Raw genomic sequence first — 22,737 nt, 5'->3', positions numbered from 1 at the left:
CAACCCCTTTTAATGCCAGTATAGACTGCTCCTTACTTAGCAGCCCATCTGTCATCCACTATGTACATTCTTAAAAGTATAGTTTCACATGCACCACCCTACAGAAGGGCCCCAACGGTAGTACTGACTGATAATTAGGCACAAGGTACTTTGTAGCCAATTCCAAAGGTACCACTTGTCAGGGAAAACCTACACCCACCCAATAAAGTGATGTATGTGCAGAGGGCACTTGAGGGGTTTGTTAATCCTGTTATATTTTCACCAGTTAAGACCAGTTTTAGACCAGTTTTAAAATTTGGTTAGCCTTGTCGCAATGTAGCTATTACAAGCCAGTGTTCACCTTAACCAGAACAGTGTCATTAAATGTGGTCAATTGCCTGTTACTGATTCATATTTGTCTAACTTGCCTTAACCACTTCAGCCCCGGAGGATTTGGCTGCACAATGACCGGGCCCATTTTTGCAATTTGGCACTGAGTTGCTTTAACTGACAATTGCACGGTCGTGCGACGTGTCTACCAAACAAAATGTACGTCCTTTTTTCACACAAATAGAGCTTTCTTTTGGTGGTATTTGATCACCTCTGCGGTTTTTATTTTTTGCACAAAAAAAAAAAAGTGCAACAATTTTGAAAAAAAAAAACAATTTTTTTCTCAGTTTAGGCCGATACGTATTCTTCTACATATTTTTGGTAAAAAAAATCACAATAAAGCATATATTGATTGGTTTGTGCAAAAAGTTGTTGCGTCTACAAAATAGGGGATAGTATATGCCATTTTTATTGTTATTTTTTATTAGTAATGGCAGCGATCAGCGATTTTTTATCATGACTGCGACATTATGGCGGACACATCGGACACTTTTGATGCTATTTGGGACCATATCATTTATACAGCGATCAGTGCTATAAAAATGCACTGATTACTGTGTAAATGACACTGAAAGGGAAGGGTTAACCAGTAGGGGACGAGGAAGGGGTTAAGCCTGTCCTAGGGAGTGATTCTAACTGTGGGGGGTGGGCTTCGCGGCACCAGCGGTCACACTCGCGGAGCTTGTGGTGGGTGCGCGCCTGCAATGCCACGTCTTAAAGGGGATGTACGGGTACGTCCATATGCGCAGCCTTGACCATTGTGCCGACGGAAATAGGTTGTGCAATGGTCGCAAGCAGTCAATACATCTTATTATTAATTTTTATGGAATGGTAACATACTAATGTTCAAGTTGCACAGTTGTGTCAGTGGGGTCCAAGCACAGTCGTGACAAAACAGAGAACCTGCCTAAAATTGGCCCTAGTATATGAATGTGAGTTAGGGACCTTAGATTGTAAGCTCCTCGAGGGTAGGGACTGATGTGAATGTACAATGTATATGTAAAGCGCTGAGTAAATTGATGGCGCTATATAAGTACCTTAATAATAATAATAACCTATCTCAAGTTGTTGCTGCAGAGGTAAGTGATACATAGTAACAAATCTGGTGCTAAATATATTTGCTGCAAAAATACACAACCAACAAAAGTGTTCACATACTGTAGACATACCGCACCAACAGGAAATCTTCAATGAAAATTTGAATGAAAAAATGCTGGTGTCACATAAAACAGATTCACTGAATAATTATAGAGCTGCTCCAATACCATATTTTTTATTGTATTTTGCAAAAATTGTGATGAAAGTGGTAGTGCCTTACTAAAGTGTTTACAAGATAGGACTTTGTTAACTATGCAAGTTCAGTTGCTCTGTGCTTGAAACTGTACACACTTGCCAAAGCTAATACTAACATGCAATATGTCTATCACTCAACCCTTAACCACTTAAGCCCCGGACCATATTGCTGGTCAATGACCGGGCCACTTTTTGCGATTCGGCACTGCGTCGCTTTAACTGACAATTGCGCGGCCGTGCGACGTGGCTCCCAAACAAAATTGGAGTCCTTTTTTTCCCACAAATAGAGCTTCTTTTGGTGGTATTTGATCACCTCTGCGGTTTTTCGTTTTTTGTCGGCTATAAACAAAAATAGAGCAAAATTTTGAAAAAAAATTATATTTTTTACTTTTTGCTATAATAAATATCCTCCAAAAATATATAAAAACAAATTTCCTCAGTTTAGGCCGATTACGTATTCTTCAACATATTTTTCGTAAAAAAACCCGCAATAAGCATTTATTGATTGGTTTGCGCAAAAGTTATAGCGTTTACAAAATAGGGGATAGTTTTATGGCATTTTTATTCATATTTTTTTTTACTGGTAATGGCGGCAATCAGCGATTTTATCGGTACTGCGACATTATGGCGGACACTTCCGACACTTTTGACACATTTTTGGGACCATTGGCATTTTTATAGCGATCAGTGCTATAAAAATGCATTGATTACTATAAAAATGACACTGGCAGGGAAGGGGGTAACACTAGGGGGCAATGAAGGGGTTAAGTATGTTCCCTGGGTGTGTTCTAACTGAAGGGGGTGTGGACTGACTTGGGGAAATGATTGATTGCTGTTCATACATTGTATAAACAGACGATCAGGCATTTCTCCCCTGACAGGACCGGGAGCAGTGTGTTAACACACAGCTCCCGGTTCTCGCTCTGTAACGAGCGATCGCGGGTGCCCGCCGGCATGCGCGTTGCGCGCCCTTATTCGCTGAATGGCTAGATGACGTAGATCTACGTGATGTCGCCCAGCAGAGCCGACCTGCCGCCGTATAACTGTGGCGGCTGGTCAGCAAGCAGTTAAAGTGGATGTAAACTCACTCTCATCCTTTCTAAACTACTGCCATAGTGCTGATCTATAAGGATAGAGATGCCTCCTGCATGTATCCTCACTTGTCAAATGTCTCCCCTCTGTCTGTTATAAGAACTGAAAAACTGCAGATTCTGGGGTGGGTCTGTTGTCTGGAGATCAGTGGGTGGAGTCATGATGTCAGTAGACTGCCCCGCCCTCCTCTACACTCCCACTGTCAACATGGCATTTTGTCCTATGTATTTCTTACACTAAATTCTGCTATGATCAGTAACATCAAGTCAAAATCCAGAAAAGTAACCACATGACTTCAGAAAAGGAGTGGGGGTGGGAATTAAAAAATGTCTCCAAGCTAGTGCATTAGATATGTAACTAACCTGTCATTTAAAGCAAGGGGGCGGAACAGACCAAGGTTTTTCTCTGTTAGTCCGTTTTATTTTACTGAACAATAAAAGAGGATTGCTCAGAGCTGGATTAACTATGTGTGGCAAGACTGGCACAGATGATAGGAAATCTTTACTCTACATTGTGACAGCAAAAAATAAATAACATTTCGGTTTTACATCCACTTTAAACCTGTATGCTTGCGAGAAGAAAGTCATGTATTCAGGTAATTCAAGGTACCCTCTTAGCAATGGAACCAAGTGAGTGATAGTTTTACATATTAATCAGTGACAATGCTAAAATTGAAAGCAAGGTTTGCTGATCTTGTGGTTAGAGCTGATATTCAGGAACATAGTAAAGGATTGTGAAAATACAGCAATATACTGACTTTTGTAAAAAATATATATATACCGGTAAATTTTTCCCCACTAGTTTGTCCTATTTACATGAAACTCTTATGGACATCTTGCATACACAGTGTCCCTGTCCCCCAACTAAGAGGTTAAGGAGACACCCCAGTTAGTTAGTTACTGGTAACCTCAATACCCTTTAGCAGTACAGATAATTATGTCAGAACTGTCTGAATAGGTGTAGCACTGCATGCAATTACCACGATGCCTTTACTCACAAGATGATGGAAGGCTCTTTGAAGATGCAGTTCTATCAGTACCAAGTGGCCCTCTGGGTCCCTTCCCCTGCAAGGCCGGTCAGACTTTTATGAACCCTATGAAGACATTACATTTTCTCACCGCAGGAGCGAGGGGCACATTCTGCAGGGGAGAGGGACTTTTTGTAGTAGAATATGCTTAAAGTATAGCTAAAAGCAAAAAAAAAAAAATGTTTCAGTTTTGGATAGAATGGCGAGGATATATAACCACAAAGGGAATGTAATCCAGTATAACACCATTCCTTTATTATATTCACAACATATGTTCTCATACAAAAATGAAATGAAACAGGAAGTCAGATGGACAGATATCAAATAAGTAGTGCAATAAAAACAGCTTACGAACAAAGGGCCAGATTCACAGACATTTTCACTTGCGCCGCGTATCAGTGATACGCTACGCCGCCGTATCTTACCTGGGCGGAATTTCAAATCCTCAGCAAGTTACGGCGTAAGTTACGTCCTTTCTATTCACGACGACTTACGCAAAAAAAAAAAAAAAGACATGGCAAGTCTATCTATACGCCACAAAATAGCAGCTTTAACTATACGCCGGGAAAAGCCGACTAGCGATGACGTAGAGAATGCGACGGCCGTGCGTACCTTCGTGGATCGACGGAAAAAGCTAATTAGCATACCCCAACGCGGAAAATGACGCAAACTCCACCCAACGGGCGCCAAGTAGTATTGCACCTACGATCCGAAGGCGTACGAGCCGTACGCCTGTCGGATCGAAGCCAGAAGCCGTCGTATCTGGGTTTGAGGATTCAAAACTAAAGATACGACGCGGAAAATTTGAAAGTACACCGGTGTATCAGTAGATACGCTAGCGTACTTGCTCTGTGAATCTGGCCCTTAATGCTTAACGTGGACCTCTAGTATGGCATCAATAGAATTAAGAATGCATTCAAAATGACATATCCATATACAGAAACCTCTATGTATAAATTATGATGTCTTGAATTGTCAAATTGTAGTAGGAATTTATATAACACAGTACTTGTTGCTTTATGCAAGCTGACATTAGATACACCAGCTGTGCCTATGCAAAGACATTGATTTGTAATCCACAACATGCTGGCACTGATCTGCGATTCACGAGGTGCTGAACTGTACATTAATATCAAACAGCTTTATAACACTTCTAGCATCCAATGAGCCTGCTGTGTACATGTGTAGGTATTTAAAGCGGGAGTTCACACCATTTGTAAAAAAACATTTTTTCTCCCCTTAGCTTCCTGCTCGTTCGGTCTAGGGGAATCGCTATTTGTATTAAAATATGAGCAGTACTTACCCGTTTCGAGCTGCATCTTCTTCCGTCGCTTCCGGGTATGGGTCTTCGGGAGCGGCGCGTTCCTTCTTGATTGACAGCCTTCCGAGAGGCTTCCGACGGTCGCATCCATCGCGTCACTCGTAGCCGAAAGAAGCCGAACGTCGCTTCTTTCGAAAATCGTGACGCGATGGATGCGACCGTCGGAAGCCTCTCGGAAGCCTGTCAATCAAGAAGAACGCCCATTCCCGAAGCCCATACCCGGAAGCGACGGAGAGGATGCATCTCGTAAACGGGTAAGTACTGCACATATTTTAAAATAATAGCCGATTCCCCTAGTAAAAACGAGTCAGGAATCTAAGGGGGAAAAGTGCCTCTAAGGGTGGAACCCCCGCTTTAATGAAACTTAACCAAAAAAATTATGTTTTCAAACAACTTTGTAATCCACAAGATATTCACATGCACAAGGTAAAATGAAATATTTTCCACACACTACTGAGATGGAAGCGGATGTATTGGTACTATAACTTTTTTTCTGCAATGTTGCAAATTGAAACGCAGCTCAATGTACTAAGTGCATTCCACTTCTGATATAGTTCACAGGGATATGTGGCAGATGGTATAAAGTTCTAACATAAACCGACACATTCACTCCATTCAGACTCCTTTCATTCTCTCCCCCTCCCCCCATCTGTTTTTTCTTTTGAGTTTCCTCATGATATTCTAGTTTTTAATCTGTTTTAACCCATTTTCAACTCTTGGGACTCACTTTTAGTTGTATTTTGATAAAAAAAAAACAGTAATAAGAACATTTTTAATATATTGTAATTAATGTAAATGTTGACTACGGTAATCAGCAACTCCATTTTCTTAGCCCTTAAGTATCTCCCTAGTGCAGTGCTGCAAACCTTGGCACCCCAGATGTTTTGGAATTACATTTCTCATGAAGCTCACCTACACTGAAGAGGTGCATGAATATCATGGGAGATATAGTTCCAAAACATCTGGGTATGCTATTGTAAGGTTGCTGGTTCAACTAGACCTGGTTTTAAGGACAATCTGGATGTATGAAAAGTTCCCAATGCATTGGTAGTGAAAACATCCACACACACACATGGTATGTCCACACTAGCTTTATTTTCTTAATGCGTACTTGTTCATAATCAAATCATACAAGAAGGGAACGCCCTTGTCCCAGCCAATCATATCTAACTTATTAGGTTGTACAAGTAATTTCATCACAATTATACATTGTGTGTAAAATATAACAGTCTGTATTGATCTTGGTTCCTACTGCAGCTTATCTAATGTTTATCATTCTTTTCCTAGTACACAATAACAATGGCAATGTTCCTAACTTTTCCTAGAAGCTCAAGGATACATAATCATACACGCATTAATCACTAAGGGGAACTCTAACCGCCTTATAATGCATTATTAGTATAGGGGAACTATAGCCTATCAATGCATTGATATCTATGGGGAACTCTAACCGCCTTTCAGCTATGAGGAAAGATTACGAGCATTGAACTTATTCTCTCTGGAGGTGAGACGCTTGAGAGGGGATATGATTTCAATGTACAAATACTGTACTGGTGACCCCACAATAGGAATAAAACTTTTTCCGCAAAGGGGAAATTAAAAGGACACGGGCCATTCACTAAAATTAGAAGAGGAGTATTTTAACCTTAAACTGCGTAGAGGGTTCTTTACTGTAATAGCGATAAGAATTGGAACTCTATTCAACCAAGCAGTGGTTTCAGCGGGGAGCATAGATAAGTGTAAAAAACTATTAGGTAAGCACCTAACGACCACAACATACAGGGATATACAATGTACTGACATAAAAGCATACACATAAGTTTGAACTTGATGGACGTTTTTCAACCTCACGGACTATGTAACAGCAGCACAACAGTAAGCAAAACAGTCATAAATGGAAGTCATTCGTGACGGTTTTGATTACATTGTAAATATGCGATCGCTATGAAACCCCACCATGCACATGCGCAGGGTAGCAAGCGCCATTATCAGGTGGATAGCAGTCACAGAATTGCACCACTGCATGCCCCAGGGGGCCACCAGTGCTCAGCAACATACCATTACATCCCTGAGCCTGTAGCTGCCACCCGCTCGCAATAAAAGTATTGTGGTCGGTGGCAAGCAGTTAAGTTGAAAAAGATGGTAACCTAGGGCATGATCAAACCTTTAAACAGCTTTTCAGAGTTCCCTTGGCCATAGCCTAAAGGGCCATACACACAATCTGATTTTCCTATGGGAATCGTGTGATGGTAGGCTGTTTTCGGAAAATCCGACCGTTTTGTATGCTCCATCGGATAATTGTTGTCGGATTTGCCGCCAACAAATTTTGATTTTATTTTATTATTTGTAAAGCGCCAAATACAGTTCATGAACTGCGCCTAAGCACTAGACAGACCCAAATACATATACTGACATTTAAAAATAAGCATAGTAGATATCACATACAGGATAGATTAGTAATAAATAACAGCTGAGATAGCATAAGGAGGATCAGCTAAACAGAGGGGAAAAAAATTAAAAAGTTGAAGAAGCAGAATAACAGTCCACATTTCAATAAGCAGCAACAAGTCAGGGCGGACTGATCAGCTGGTTAGTAGTAGATAGCACACGTCCCTTATCCATATACATTGGAAAGTAGTGAGTCTTCAGTACCTTGCGAAAATTATGGTTTAGGCATAAGGTGGTTTTGATTCGCCGAATGTAAAGATCTTGTTGGGGTATAGTGGGAAACTATACTGGATAATAGATTGGACCTTGACTCCAATATTGCCTAAAAACAAGGCAGAGGGCCTTGAATTCATCCCTTTTGGCAATGGGTAGCCAGTGATGCTTGCGAAGGGAGCTTGTAACGTGTTCTCTGTGATTTAGTTCTTTGATCAGGCGAGCGGCATGGGTTTTTAACTAACTGCAACTTAGCAATCCATTTCTTTGGGAGATTTAATAAGAAAACATTTGAGTAATCCAACCTAGAAAGTATGAATGCTTGTACAAGTTTTTTCTCCGATTCACTTCGGTAAACAGATTCTTCGGCTTTCCGAAGGAAATAAGATAGTAGCTTGCATTTTTCACGATATTTAAGACATGTGGTAATAAATGTGAGTTCCGAGTGGAACCAAACCCCTAAGTTTCTTAGGGCCAGATGATGATCCACAGCCAGCGCCGCAAATTAAGTTACTCAAAACTTATGTCATTTAAGTTACGGCGCCCTAAGTTGGTGTCGTAATTGCCGTATCCACAGCGCATTTGCGCACAAAATTGCGCTTGCGTAACTTAAATTCTGAGGCGTAAGGCGGGGTTATTGCAAGTGGGGAAGGAAGTGGTGTGCTTCATTGTAATGAGCCGTGACCCCATGCAAATGAAGGGCCGGCCGTACTGCGCATGCGCGCACAAATCTGCTTCTCACTGGGCATGTGCAGAATTTTGCTCGGCGCAATCAGTGAGATAGGTAAAAGGCCAAGCGTAACTTAGTTTGAGGATCGCCCTGTGTATAAATAGCCCCAGTCAAACACACTTCCCTTGCAAAAGTATTTCCCTCTGTTACCCTTCCTAAGCAAGTTGCTTCTGCTCTGAATGTTTGTCGGTGTTTGTTGGTGAGTTGTGTGTGATAGAGAAGTTGGAGGAGTATTAGATAGTAGTTGGTGTTTGTTTCTGCTAAGTGTATTTTCTGTTTGTTGTTTTCTGAGTGTATTTTTTTTTTTTCTGATTGTATATTGTGTTTGTTTTTTTCTGATTGTATTTTGTGTTTGTTTTTTTGCGTGTTTGTTTTTGAATTTGTAGTAGCTGTCTGCTTGTGTGTTTTGCTTTTTGTGTGTTTCTTCTGTGAGTGTTTTTGTTTGTTTGTTGTGTGTGTATTTTTGTTTATTTGTCCTGTGAGTTTCTTGTTGCTGAGTGGTGTCTGGTGATGGCACCCAAGCGCAGAAAGCTCAATTTTAATCAGGTTGAGAAGCAAATCCTTGCTAGGTCCCATCGTCCTATATGGGCGCTATTTACATGGGCCTGAGAGCCGGAACACCTCCCCGGCCCAAATGAAGGCGATTCTAAAAAAGATAACGGATCAGATCAATGCGGCGGGGGGGGAGACGAGGACCCCCGCTGGCATCCAAAAATAGATAAACGATCTAAAAGAGCGTGGTCCGGAACAAGGTGCTAAGATCAATGCCCATGCCAGGGCACTGGAGGAGGGGGACCCTGCCCCATCCGTCTGAGTGAGGAGGAATGGGCAGTGGCCCGGTGTTTCCAGCCAGAGCAGTGGTGGGCCTGCGGGATATCAGACAGGTGTTCCTGTGGGGCCAGGTAAGTTTTTGGTTTTTCTATCTGGTGATTGCATGTGTGGGTGGGGGAAGGGAAGATGTGCCAAGTGTGTGGATCCTCAAACCTGTGATTGGTTTTGTGTCCTCCACAGATACCAGGAGATTGCAGGCCCATCAGGCCAGGAGGTTGCTGGCCCATCAGGCCAGGCTGCTGCACCACCCCAAGACAAGAGGCTGCTGAGGAGTCCCCAGGGGAGGGAGTGGCCAAACCTCCCTTCATGAGGTGGTTGAGGGGGGAGGAGGATGAGGGGGAGGAGGATGAGGGGGGGAGGAAGAAGATCTTCAAATTGGCCGGGAAGTCCTTTGGCCTCTGATATGATGACCTTTGAGGATACCCTTGAGGCTACACTTGAGGCTACCCCTGAGGCTACCCCAGAGCCTACCCCAGAGGATGGCAGCAGTCAGGCCACCATCAGGGGTAGCCCCTCCCACTCCTCCCCCAACAGGCCGCAACCCACAAGGGTCACTCTCCCCCCTCCTCCCAGGCCACAAGCCTCAGGGGCAGGCAGGATGGCGACCCAGGAGACCAGGGGGTGGCCGAGCGTCTGCCGGCCAAGTCTGCAGAAGGACAATGCCCGGCACACCCGCACTCTGGGTCAGATAAAAGTCACTCTGACCCAGATGGAGCACAGCCTGGGTGTAATGAAGGAGTCACTCGGTGATGTGGCCCACCAACTCATTGGCGGTCATCACATGTTTGTGTGAGCTGCAGACCGCCACAACAGGCGTGGCCCAGGAGGTGACTGCCCTGACCCAGGCTGTGCAGGACAATACCCGGGCTGTCCAGGACAATACCCGGGCTGGCCAGGCCAATACCCGGGCTGGCCAGGCCAATACGGCTGCCGTCACTGTCTGTCCTCACAAGGATAGCAGTGGCCTTGGAGGGCAGGCCAGCAGGAGGACAGACACCAGGGGAGGCTCCTCCTTTCCCTGCTCACTCACCCCCCCATGAAGATACTCCCCTCCCCTGCTAACACCCCCCCCCCATGAAGATTCTCCATTGGCCGTGGCCGTGTCCGTGGGCAGCCCAACGGAGCAAACGCCGCCGAAATTAATTTGCAGGGGTACTTTTGATTTTTTATTTTTTTTATTTTTTGTATATTTTTTATGATTTTGTTTTGTATACTGTACTTATGATTTGGTTTATGTGTGTGAATGATGTGTGAATGTGGGGGGGTGGCATTCCTGATTAAATAAGGGTGTCACCCTCAGTTTTGGTGGGAGAAGGGATCCCAGGACCAGGGAGAAGTTGATCCCAGTTCCTGAATGGTGTATGAATGCACAGTAACAGAATTGAGCCGTGGCGGGCGTTACTGCTCCCAAGTGCCAATGGGGGGGGGACTTGGATCTCATCCAAGTAGATGTGCATTGATATGTCTGTGCTAGGGACCACAGTGGGTGTGCATTTATGCATTCTCATTGTGACATAATTAATGTGTGTGTTTTACTGTGCAAAGATGCATTTCTGCGAGGCGTCTCCTGACTGCTGTTCCCTCAGAAGAGGGGGGCACCCCTCGGTCACTAGTCTAGCTATGCGCATGGATGCCCCTGGCATGTTGGCATACAGATTGTAGTCCAGCAAGTGTGTGTGCTCACCTCTTCCTTAATGGTGTTGCTTTAGCTGACCATTACACGGCATGTTAAAATTAGGGCACCTTTTATAATGTGTAAATTTACACATTGAAACTAACAGAAGCGCACAGGGCGTAATCTACGGCGCACACACTTCATTTTGTGGTCGCCCTATCTCCCTCATTTGCATCTTTGCCTATCAAAACAGCGGCGTTTCTAGTGTAATTTGCGCACAGAAAAGCGCCGGTGTAGATTATTTTAGGTAGGACAGAAAAACGGATTTTAAGGCGTATCTCGTTTGAGGATCAGGCGCTGTGATACATTTGCCTATATGTCTCAGTGTACTGCTCCCTGCTAGCCATATGGGGTTAGCGGTAGAAAGGAATTTCATGTGTGAGTCATTCCTCTGACCGTCATTGAGTGCTAAATGTCCCCTCACTATTCTAAAGGTTAATTGATCTATTGTGTTGTGTAAAGAAGATCTGTGTTTACCCTTAAAAGATGAGTATTGTATCATCAGCTAAATGATTAGAGAAGTAGTATGTTAATTATTCTGATTGCTTCCAGTGTAGTAATTAACATCCCCTGATTCTTTATCTAAAGAAACGTGTCTGCAGGGTCGGCTCCGACATGTCTCCTATAATCTGATGGGAAACCCCACTGTGTGAGGGGGGCGTTCCTAACAGGCCTGTAACCATATATAAGCTGAGTTTTTGTGTCATTAAAGTGTCTTGGTTCCAGCATCCAGTCTTGACTCATGTGTGGGGAATCCTGTGATGTTCTTGTATGGAGAGGAGGGAATGCTTGGCGGGGATATCATACCGATACCGTCACAAATTGGTTGGCAGCAGCGGGATCTTCCCTTCTACTCTCCTTCACACCGCGGATTCCAAGCAGACACTGGAAGAACTACTGGAAGTTCGAGAAGAATTGCTAGCAACAAAACCAAGCGGTCATCATAGCGAATCAATGGAGATAGACCAGGAGGACGGGATTGCAGCAACGCCAGCAGTACAAGAGATGGAGACACCAGTGATCAGAGGAGGAATCGCCAGCCAACAAGCTAATGAGAGAGAAGCTAGCGTGGTCGGCCCGAACCCAACGCCGGATGTGTGCTGAAAGTGATGGACCTGTTAGCGAGGAGGCTAAAGAAATAAGAGACGCAGAGCTACAGAAGCTAAACAAATAAGGGACGCAGAGCTACAGGAGGCTAAAGAAATAAGGGACGCAGAACTACAGGAGGCTAAACAAATAAGAGACGCAGAACTACAGGAGCTAAAGAAATAAGGGACGCAGAACTACAGAAGGATAAACAAATAAGGGACGCAGAGCTACAGGAGGCTAAAGAAATAAGGGACGCAGAACTACAGAAGGATAAACAAATAAGAGACGCAGAACTACAGTTAAAACTGGCAGCAGTCCAACAAGCAGCCGCACCTACACCGAACAGTGAGTACAGCACAGCAGACGCAAGGAAGATTCCGTTTAGCGCTTTTAAAGCTTTGATGTAAAAAGACTGTGAAATTGATAACTACCTGGCGGATTTTGAGCGACAATGTAACCTGCACCGAATAGCTAGAGGAGACTGGGTTGCAATATTGTCAGGGCAAACTGTCAGCAAAGCTTCTGATGCTTTCCGGACCGTGCCAGATCAGGATATCCATAGCTACGCCAGGGTTAAAGAAGTGCTCCTGGCTCGTTATGCAGTAACCCCAGAGTCCCACCGACAGAAGTTTCAGGGACTCACGCAAAACCACGAAAGACTCTTACGAAGAATGGGCATGCCCACTGTCCCTGTCGGCCTCTAACTGGGTTAACAGCAGCCAGGCCACCACCGCAGAGGACATTTGCAACTAATGCTCCTGGAGCAATTTTACAATCACATCCAGACGGATGTCAAAGATTGGGTGAGAGATCGCAGGCCCATGACTCTACCAGAGGCCGCGAAGTTGGCGATGAATATGCGGATACTCGCAAGACAAACCAGGTACAACAACCACGGGTACAAACTCCACGACCAACGCGCCCTCACACCCACCACCCGCTAGATACCAACCTCCTAACAGACGGTGACATCTAGCCCTCGCTATCCACGCCAGGAGGACAACGAACAACGCTTGCTTCCGTGCAAACAGTTGGGTCACTTCAAGCAGAATTGCCCCATGAATGACAACACCAGGTCAAATTGGTCTCAACCTGGGTACCGCCCACCAGCATCAGCCCATTGTGTAGACTCGGCTTGGGATCCCAGGAGCGGGGGTCGGGAAGAACCATTGGGCACCCCTTACGAAGCCCTCATGTACAATCTGCTATTACGGACAACAGGGAACACCATTGTCAGCTGGTCATGGGCTCCAGCCCTGAGCCGAGGGGGGGCCCTGAGGGAGCTGGGCAGAAAGAGGCACCGCCGGCCACCCTTCAAGAAGAAGAGGTCCTGGAAGTCATATAACCAGCGGACCTGGGAGGAGAAGAAGGCGACTGGAGAGAGGGGAGTCGCAGCGGGCGTCCCAGATGCGGGCCGAGATGCGTTCGCCAAGGGCCCACCGGTGGCCCCTTACACACCAACCACCCAGTTCCTGATGATGAAGGACCACGTGGAGAGCCTGCAGGACATGAGCAAGCAGGAGCTGATCCGTGAGTACATAGAGCTGAGGAGTGCATAAGCCGCGTGGGAGGAGGAGAACAACCACCTGAGGTCACAGCAGGCTGACCCCCCAGGCACCATGAACTGGGAGATGGAGCTGGAGAAGCTCCAAGAGGAGAACCGCGGCTGCGGAGGAGCAGGGGGTGGCTGACCTTATGGGGCTCTGAGTCCCCTCTCCCCCCCCCCCCCCGGACTCTGAGGCACCAGTGCTACAACAAATATAACTTTTCCTTTTTATGAATCTCCTGTGATTGTCACTTCAGAGCCATAACCTGCCCCTCCCATAGCGGGACACCTAGACGGCGGCGCACAGACCCATTCGCTGTCTTCACACTGACTTCGGTGACTTTGCAGATCGCACAAAGACTTGGGGACTGACCGGCGTGTGATCTGACGAGCCCGTGACATACCTGAGTCTGAAGCAGTTGTCAAGGGGGAGGTCAGTCATGCCAAACGGAGTTAACCTCGACTAAAAGCTCTGAACCCCGTCAACCCTACTGGACCAGGGAAGGTCCAACCGGATTTGCCGGAGCAGGGAGCAAAAGGGGGCCATTGTGATACATTTGCCTATATGTCTCAGTGTACTGCTCCCTGCTAGCCATATGGGTTAGAGGTAGAAAGGAATTTCATGTGTGATTCATTCCTCTGACCGGTTATTGACGTGCTAATGGTCCCCTCACTATTCTAAAGGTTAATTGATCTATTGTGTTGTGTAAAGAAGATCTGTGTTTACCCTTAAAAGATGAGTATTGTATCATCAGGCTAAATGATTAGAGATGTATTATGTTAATATTCTGATTGCTTCAGTGTAGTAAGTAACTCCCCTGATGTCTTTATCTAAAGAAAACGTTGTCTGCAGGGTCGGCTCCGACTTGTCTCCTATAATCTGTATGGGAAACCCCACTGTGTGAGGGGGGCGATTCCTAACAGGCTGTAACCATATATAAGCTGAGTTTTTGTGTCATTAAAGTGTCTTGGTTCCAGCATCCAGTCTTGACTCATGTGTGGGGAATCCTGTGATGTTCTTGTATGGAGAGGAGGGAATGCTTGGCGGGGGATATCATCCGATACCTGTCACAGGCGCAAATATACGCGCTGTGTAAATTTCAATTACGCCGCGTATCTCGAGTTAAGTCGGCGCATCTGCTTTGTGGATCTGGCCCTATATCTTTTTGTCAGGCGTTGAAATAGTGCCAAATTATATGGGCCATTTAGAAATTGGTGATATAGGTGTCATTTTACCAATTAAAAGAACTTTAGTCTTAGCAATGTTAATACCAAGTCTACTAGAAAGCATCCATTGATGTATTTCAGCTAAACAAAGTTGGAGTTTCAAATGCATATCTGTACCGCTAGCCATATCTACCACTATTTGTGTGTCATCCGCGTATATTGCAGTGGCCGCATGTAACAGTTAAAGGCCAGTGGTGAGATGGCACTGCCTTGAGGAACTCCACAATGTAGATGGCAAGGGAGATATCTATAATATCCTAAGCAAACTACAGTAGGTGACCGCGATATTGTGTCAATCTCGCTCCCTTTCTTGGCGAGATTGACCACCTACGAGCCCCGTCGCGGGAGCCAGCGCTGAGCCAGCTCGTCACGATGGGAAAAAGCCGTCATAGAAGCAGCGGAGATCCGACTTGGATTCCCGCCAATTCTAGCCGCAGCGTTTCGTATAAATCATGACGGGGAACTCCACGCCAAATTTTAAATAAAACAGCATGGGTTCCCCCCTCAGGAGCATACCAGGCCTTAGGTCTGGTATGGATTGTAAGGAGAACCCCTACACAGAAAAAAACGGCGTGGGGTTCCCCCACAATCCATACCAGATCTGTATCCGAGCACGCCGCCCTGCTGGTCAGGAAAGGAGTGGGGACGAGCGAGCGCCCCCCCTCTTGAGCCGTGCCAGGCCGCATGCCCTCAACATGGGGGGGGTGGGTGCTCTGGGGCAGGGGCGCGCCCTGCGGCCCCCACCCCAAATCACCCTGTCCCCATGTTGATAAGGACAGGGCCTCTTCCCGACAACCCTGGCCGTTGGTTGTCGGGTCTGCGGGCGGGGGCTTATCGGAATCTGGGAGCCCCCTTTAATAAGAGGGCCCCAAGATACCAGCCCCCTACCCTAGGTGAATAAGTATGGGGTACATCGTACCCCTACCCATTCATCTGGAGGAAAAGTGTCAATAAAATAAACACACAACACAGGTATTTAAAATAATTTCTTAGTCAGCACCGGGGGTCTTTTTCACTCTCCGGGGGTCTTCTCCGCTCTCCGGGGGGTCTTCCTTTGTCTTCTCCGCTCTCCGGTGTCGTCTAGGCGCTCCCCAGTTCTTCTCCCGTTCGCTCTCCTGTGCCTTCTTCGGGGCTGGCCGCCGCTATCTTCTTTGAAGCTCTCTTACTAGCAGCGGCCAGCCCAGTCTTCTTTGCCGCCTTCTACCTTCTTCTTTTCTTTTTATTAAAGGGGGCTCCCAGATTCCGAGACCCCGACAACCAACGGCCAGGGTTGTCGGGAAGGGCCCTGTCCTTATCAACATGGGGACAGGGTGCTTTGGGTCGGGGGGGCCGCAGGGCGCCCCCCTGCCCCAGAGCACACACCCCCCATGTTGAGGGCATGCGGTCTGGTACAGCTCAGGAGGGGGGCCCTCGCTCTTCCCCACTCCTTTCCTGACCGGCCAGGCGGCGTGCTCGGATACGGGTCTGGTATGGATTGTGGGGGAACCCCCATGCTGTTTTTTCGGCGTAGGGGTTCTCCTTACAATCCATACCAGACCTAAGGGCCTGGTATGCCCCTGAGGGGGGAACCCATGCCGTTTTTTTAATTTAAAATTTGACGTGGAGTTCCCCCTCATGATTCATACCAAACGCTGCGGCTAGAATTGGCGGGAATCCAAGTCGGATCCCCGTCGCTTCTATGTCACGCTCGCTGGAATGTGCTCTTCCTATTCCAGCGAGTGCGAGATGTCGGCATGCCCTGTCGCGAGAATCAGCGCGATGCCGTTGTTCTAGAAACACAATATCGCGGTCACCTACTGTACATGTGTGCGATTTGAAAGAAAGGACTTTAGTCAGTTCAGCACTTTCCCTTTTATTCCGAACAGGAATTCCATGCGATTCGTCAGGATGTCGTGGTCGATCGTATCGAACGCCGCTAAGAGTTCTAGTAACACCAATGCGGCTGATCCTCCAGCGTCCTTAATCACAAGGAGTCTTTCACGCATGGCTAACGCACATACTTCTGCGCCTCGACCCCGGCCTAAATCCCGATTGGGTGTCGTGGAAAAGATTGTTTATTTCCATATGATGTTGTAGCTGATCAAAGACCACACGCTCGAGGATCTTGGCCAGGTATGGTATCGAGGTTATTGGTCTAAAATTATATAGGTCGTCAGGATCTAAGCCTGCTTTCTTCAACAGCGGTGAAATGATGGCATGTTTCAATTGTGTAGACATAAGGCCAATTGCAAGGCTTTTATTAACTAGCATTGTGATATTAGCTGCCAAGGTCACAGAATGTTTTTTATAAAACCATGCTGGGCATGTATCATCTAAATATGTGGAGGCTTTTTAGGCTGTTCATGATCTTTAAAATGTCTAATATAGATACACGTTTAAAATTTCCAATAGAGGAATATTGATGTTGGTAGGTTCATGTAATGGTTGATAACTAGATGAGGCTGATATATCACGATTTTTCAATTTATGTTGAATAGCAAAACTTTAAAATTTTCCGACAACAATTGGTGATGTTGGATTATTCGATCGTGTGTACAGAAGTCCTTAGGACAAAAATTCAAAGCAGAAACATGCATGCTCAGAAGCAATACTAACCATAACACAACATTAGCAGAAGTTGCCCAAAGGGAGGCGCTAAAGAGATGAAAAACTAGGTCATTTCGTGTTTGTTGGCCGACAATTATTTGCAGTTTGTATGCAAGACAAGTTCATGGCCAACGCCCTTCAGACAAAAGTCCTACGCTTTGTCCACGGAAAATCCGATCGTGTGTATCAGACTTAGGCCAGCACAGACTGGAGAGAAGGTTCCATCTAGCAGAACTAGCAAGCAAACACAACTTGTTGATATCAGAATTTTAGATTTTCTGATGAACATGATATTTCAAGCCAATAAAATAATGCATTATGTAAATAGTATTTACTACCTAGCGTTCCTCCTATGCTTGTACATACCACAGTGTGCCCAGTAGAAAATGTTCAGCTTGTGTTTTTCCCACAACGAGAAACAATTAAATATTCTTAAAAAAAAAAAAAAAAAATTTAACCCAGTTAATAAAGCCATTCCATTTTCAGAAGCAAGTTTTTGATTTTCATTTTATTTGGACCAATTATTACAATCTCAGTTTTAATTTAGATAATTGCCTGTTCACTGCATGCTTGATTCTGTAAGACCCCTAAATTATATTTATATATAAGGGTCATCTGGCTTCAAACCTTATGTTTGCTAAATTTTTATTTTTTTCCACAGATTAGCTTGGTTTGTGGGAGGATGGGAAGCAGGGCTGGACTGGGACGAAAATGTGGCCCTGGACTTCATCCAGACTGGCCCACTTTGACAGGTCTCTCCCATGGCAGCCGGACAACTCCCCGCATCACCCGCCCCCCCCCCCCCCGGCCACCCAAGCCCCCTCTCCCCCTTCACTAGCCACTCTACTTTATTGGAGTAGAATGGCTGGTACTGGTACTCTTAGGCCTTGTTCACACGACCGAACATGTCTGCTGAAACTGGTCCGTCGGACCAGTTTCTGCGGACATGTTCGGTCGTGTTTAGGGCCGACCGGACAGTTTCCCGGCCTAGCAGAAAGGTTTCCAGCGGACAAAAGTTTCTTAGCATGCTAAGAAACTTGTCCGCTGGAAGCCTGTCCGTCGGACATGTCCGATGGTCGGTACGACTCATTGGACATGTCCGCTGGCCCGAAATCCCACGCATGCGTCAAAGTGATTTGACGCATGCGTAGAAGCATTGAACATCCTGGTGCGCGCACGTTGCGGCGTCATCGTCGCCGCCACGTCACCGCGTATTCTGTCCGTGGGGAATTTGGTCTGATGGTGTGTACACACATCAGACCAAATGATCCCAGCGGACATGTCATATGAAAATGGTCCGCGGACCGTTTTCATCAGACATGTTGGGTGGTGTGTACGAGGCCTTATAGGCAGTACCAGTGGAGAAGCTAGACATTATTTAAACCGCGGCAAAGAATAATTTTGGTGCCCCCCCCCCTTATGGGACAAGTTTAGAAGTGAGAAACTCCCACGCCATAACTGTTGAGTCAGCTGTCTGTTCCCTCCCCCATGCTCCTCTGTCATCCCTCCTGCTCCTCTGGTCCTCCCCTGCTTCTTTGTTCCCCCCAGGTGAGCGCTGCGGTGAGGGAGAGGAGGTGAGCACTGCGGGAAGGGAGAGACAGAGGTGCGGAGGGGGGCTGCGGTCCGCTGTCACTTAAGCCGGCCCACTGAGCCATCGGCCTATCGGGAAACTCCCCGTAGTCCCAATGGCCAGTCCAACCCTGATGGGATGAAAGAATGTTTTTTTTGTGTGTCATTTGAAAATTGTGGATTTGGTTAGTTAGGAACAACCACTTCAAATCTACATATTTTTTTCCACAGATTAGCTTGGTTTGTGGGAGGATGGGAAGCAGGGCTGGACTGGGACGAAAATGTGGCCCTGGACTTCATCCAGACTGGCCCACTTTGACAGGTCTCTCCCATGGCAGCCGGACAACTCCCGCACCACCCCCCCCCCCCCCGGCCACCCAAGCCCCCTCTCCCCCTTCACTAGCCACTCTACTTTATTGGAGTAGAATGGCTGGTACTGGTACTCTTAGGCCTTGTTCACACGACCGAACATGTCTGCTGAAACTGGTCCGTCGGACCAGTTTCTGCGGACATGTTCGGTCGTGTTTAGGGCCGACCGGACAGTTTCCCGGCCTAGCAGAAAGGTTTCCAGCGGACAAAAGTTTCTTAGCATGCTAAGAAACTTGTCAGCTGGAAGCCTGTCCGTCGGACATGTCCGATGGTCGGTACGACTCATTGGACATGTCCGCTGGCCCGAAATCCCACGCATGCGTCAAAGTGATTTGACGCATGCGTAGAAGCATTGAACATCCTGGTGCGCGCACGTTGCGGCGTCATCGTCGCCGCCACGTCACCGCGTATTCTGTCCGTGGGGAATTTGGTCTGATGGTGTGTACACACATCAGACCAAATGATCCCAGCGGACATGTCATATGAAAATGGTCCGCGGACCGTTTTCATCAGACATGTTGGGTGGTGTGTACGAGGCCTTATAGGCAGTACCAGTGGAGAAGCTAGACATTATTTAAACCGCGGCAAAGAATAATTTTGGTGCCCCCCCCCCCCTTATGGGACAAGTTTAGAAGTGAGAAACTCCCACGCCATAACTGTTGAGTCAGCTGTCTGTTCCCTCCCCCATGCTCCTCTGTCATCCCTCCTGCTCCTCTGGTCCTCCCCTGCTTCTTTGTTCCCCCAGGTGAGCGCTGCGGTGAGGGAGAGGAGGTGAGCACTGCGGGAAGGGAGAGACAGAGGTGCGGAGGGGGGCTGCGGTCCGCTGTCACTTAAGCCGGCCCACTGAGCCATCGGCCTATCGGGAAACTCCCTGTAGTCCCAATGGCCAGTCCAACCCTGATGGGATGAAAGAATGTTTTTTTTGTGTGTCATTTGAAAATTGTGGATTTGGTTAGTTAGGAACAACCACTTCAAATCTACATATTTTTTTCCACAGATTAGCTTGGTTTGTGGGAGGATGGGAAGCAGGGCTGGACTGGGACGAAAATGTGGCCCTGGACTTCATCCAGACTGGCCCACTTTGACAGGTCTCTCCCATGGCAGCCGGACAACTCCCGCACCACCCCCCCCCCCCCCCCCCCCCCCGGCCACCCAAGCCCCCTCTCCCCGGCCACCCAAGCCCCCTCTCCCCCTTCACTAGCCACTCTACTTTATTGGAGTAGAATGGCTGGTACTGGTACTCTTAGGCCTTGTTCACACGACCGAACATGTCTGCTGAAACTGGTCCGTCGGACCAGTTTCTGCGGACATGTTCGGTCGTGTTTAGGGCCGACCGGACAGTTTCCCGGCCTAGCAGAAAGGTTTCCAGCGGACAAAAGTTTTCTTAGCATGCTAAGAAACTTGGTCCGCTGGAAGCCTGTCCGTCGGACATGTCGATGGTCGGTACGACTCATTGGACATGTCCGCTGGCCCGAAATCCCACGCATGCGTCAAAGTGATTTGACGCATGCGTAGAAGCATTGAACATCCTGGTGCGCGCACGTTGCGGCGTCATCGTCGCCGCCACGTCACCGCGTATTCTGTCCGCGGGGAATTTGGTCTGATGGTGTGTACACACATCAGACCAAATGATCCCAGCGGACATGTCATATGAAAATGGTCCGCGGACCGTTTTCATCAGACATGTTGGGTGGTGTGTACGAGGCCCTTATAGGCAGTACCAGTGGAGAAGCTAGACATTATTTAAACCGCGGCAAAGAATAATTTTGGTGCCCCCCCCCCCCCTTATGGGACAAGTTTAGAAGTGAGAACTCCCACGCCATAACTGTTGAGTCAGCTGTCTGTTCCCTCCCCCATGCTCCTCTGTCATCCCTCCTGCTCCTCTGGTCCTCCCCTGCTTCTTTGTTCCCCCAGGTGAGCGCTGCGGTGAGGGAGAGGAGGTGAGCACTGCGGGAAGGGAGAGACAGAGGTGCGGAGGGGGGCTGCGGTCCGCTGTCACTTAAGCCGGCCCACTGAGCCATCGGCCTATCGGGAAACTCCCTGTAGTCCCAATGGCCAGTCCAACCCTGATGGGATGAAAGAATGTTTTTTTTGTGTGTCATTTGAAAATTGTGGATTTGGTTAGTTAGGAACAACCACTTCAAATCTACATTTGTGGCAAACAGTGAAAAAAAAAAAAACCTTGCCTCTCACTCAGTGACATTTTATATGTAGGATGCACATCTGTGCCCACCACATAGGCCTCTTCTACCGAGACCAGATCCTCATCTGCTGCTATTTTCCCTTTATTCTTCAAGAATAAAATAATTATTCCCATTCTTAACATAATCCTTCCTTGACACAGCCTCCCGTCTAGATGTCAACCAATTTGTTTGCCTCCAAAGGACTTCAGTGTATTGGATACAATATACTTTAGACCTTTTTGCAGCATCTAATTATATTCTAAATCATTTTTAATTTGACCCTTTTACACATCAAAGAAGAATTGTGCAGCCCTTTCAAAGCCAAGGTTTAAGATACATTTTCGCTCCTCTTTCCTCTCTATATTACACCAGTAAATTGTTATATCTTCTGACACCCTTGGCTCTTTGTAGACTTGTGTAAAGGTCATTTGGAACAACATGCATATATCTACCTCGCTCTGAAGAATTTTTGCAATTCTTGGCCTGGCCTGCACCAAGCTGTGTTGTAAAGGGAGCCCGATATAATCAAATTATATTTTTTATTGCAGCAAATGCAATCCTTAATTAATGAGTCTGTTATTAAAATTACTTGAAAATTAAATTATACGCCTTAGTCTAAGGTGGGATTACCACCTAGCATGGGAATCATCACTTTAAGAGATGGTCAGGGGGAGTAATATAATTGCTGCTCCACTGTTATCACTGCTTAACTAATTTAATAGAATAGATCATCTGCTGAATGATCAGACAGAGAGTAATTGTAATCTGTAATTTACTAAACAGGTACAAAGTTAAAAGCAATAATGCAAACCAGGTTCAGGATGGCAAAGAAACAATGCATACACAGCAGAATTAAAACTGCACAAACATGTGAAAACTGCACACATATGGATTTTTCACAGCAATGTCTCTGTGGCCTAATCAGGGTAACATGGGGCTACATAGGGCAACTACCGTATTTTTCGCTCCATAAGACGCACCTGACCATAAGACGCACCTAGGTTTTAGAGGAGGAAATCAAGAAAAAAAATATTCTGAACCAAATGGTGTAATAAAATATTTTCCAAGAGCCCATGAAATGCAGCCTGACCATTGCCATAAACGCAGACTGACCATTGCCATAAACGCAGACTGACCATTGCCATAAACGCAGACTGACCATTGCCATA

The sequence above is a fragment of the Rana temporaria genome, chromosome 1 (genome assembly GCF_905171775.1).
Source record: "Rana temporaria chromosome 1, aRanTem1.1, whole genome shotgun sequence".
NCBI classification, from domain to species: domain Eukaryota; kingdom Metazoa; phylum Chordata; class Amphibia; order Anura; family Ranidae; genus Rana; species Rana temporaria.
Note: the sequence above shows the minus strand (reverse complement) of the source record.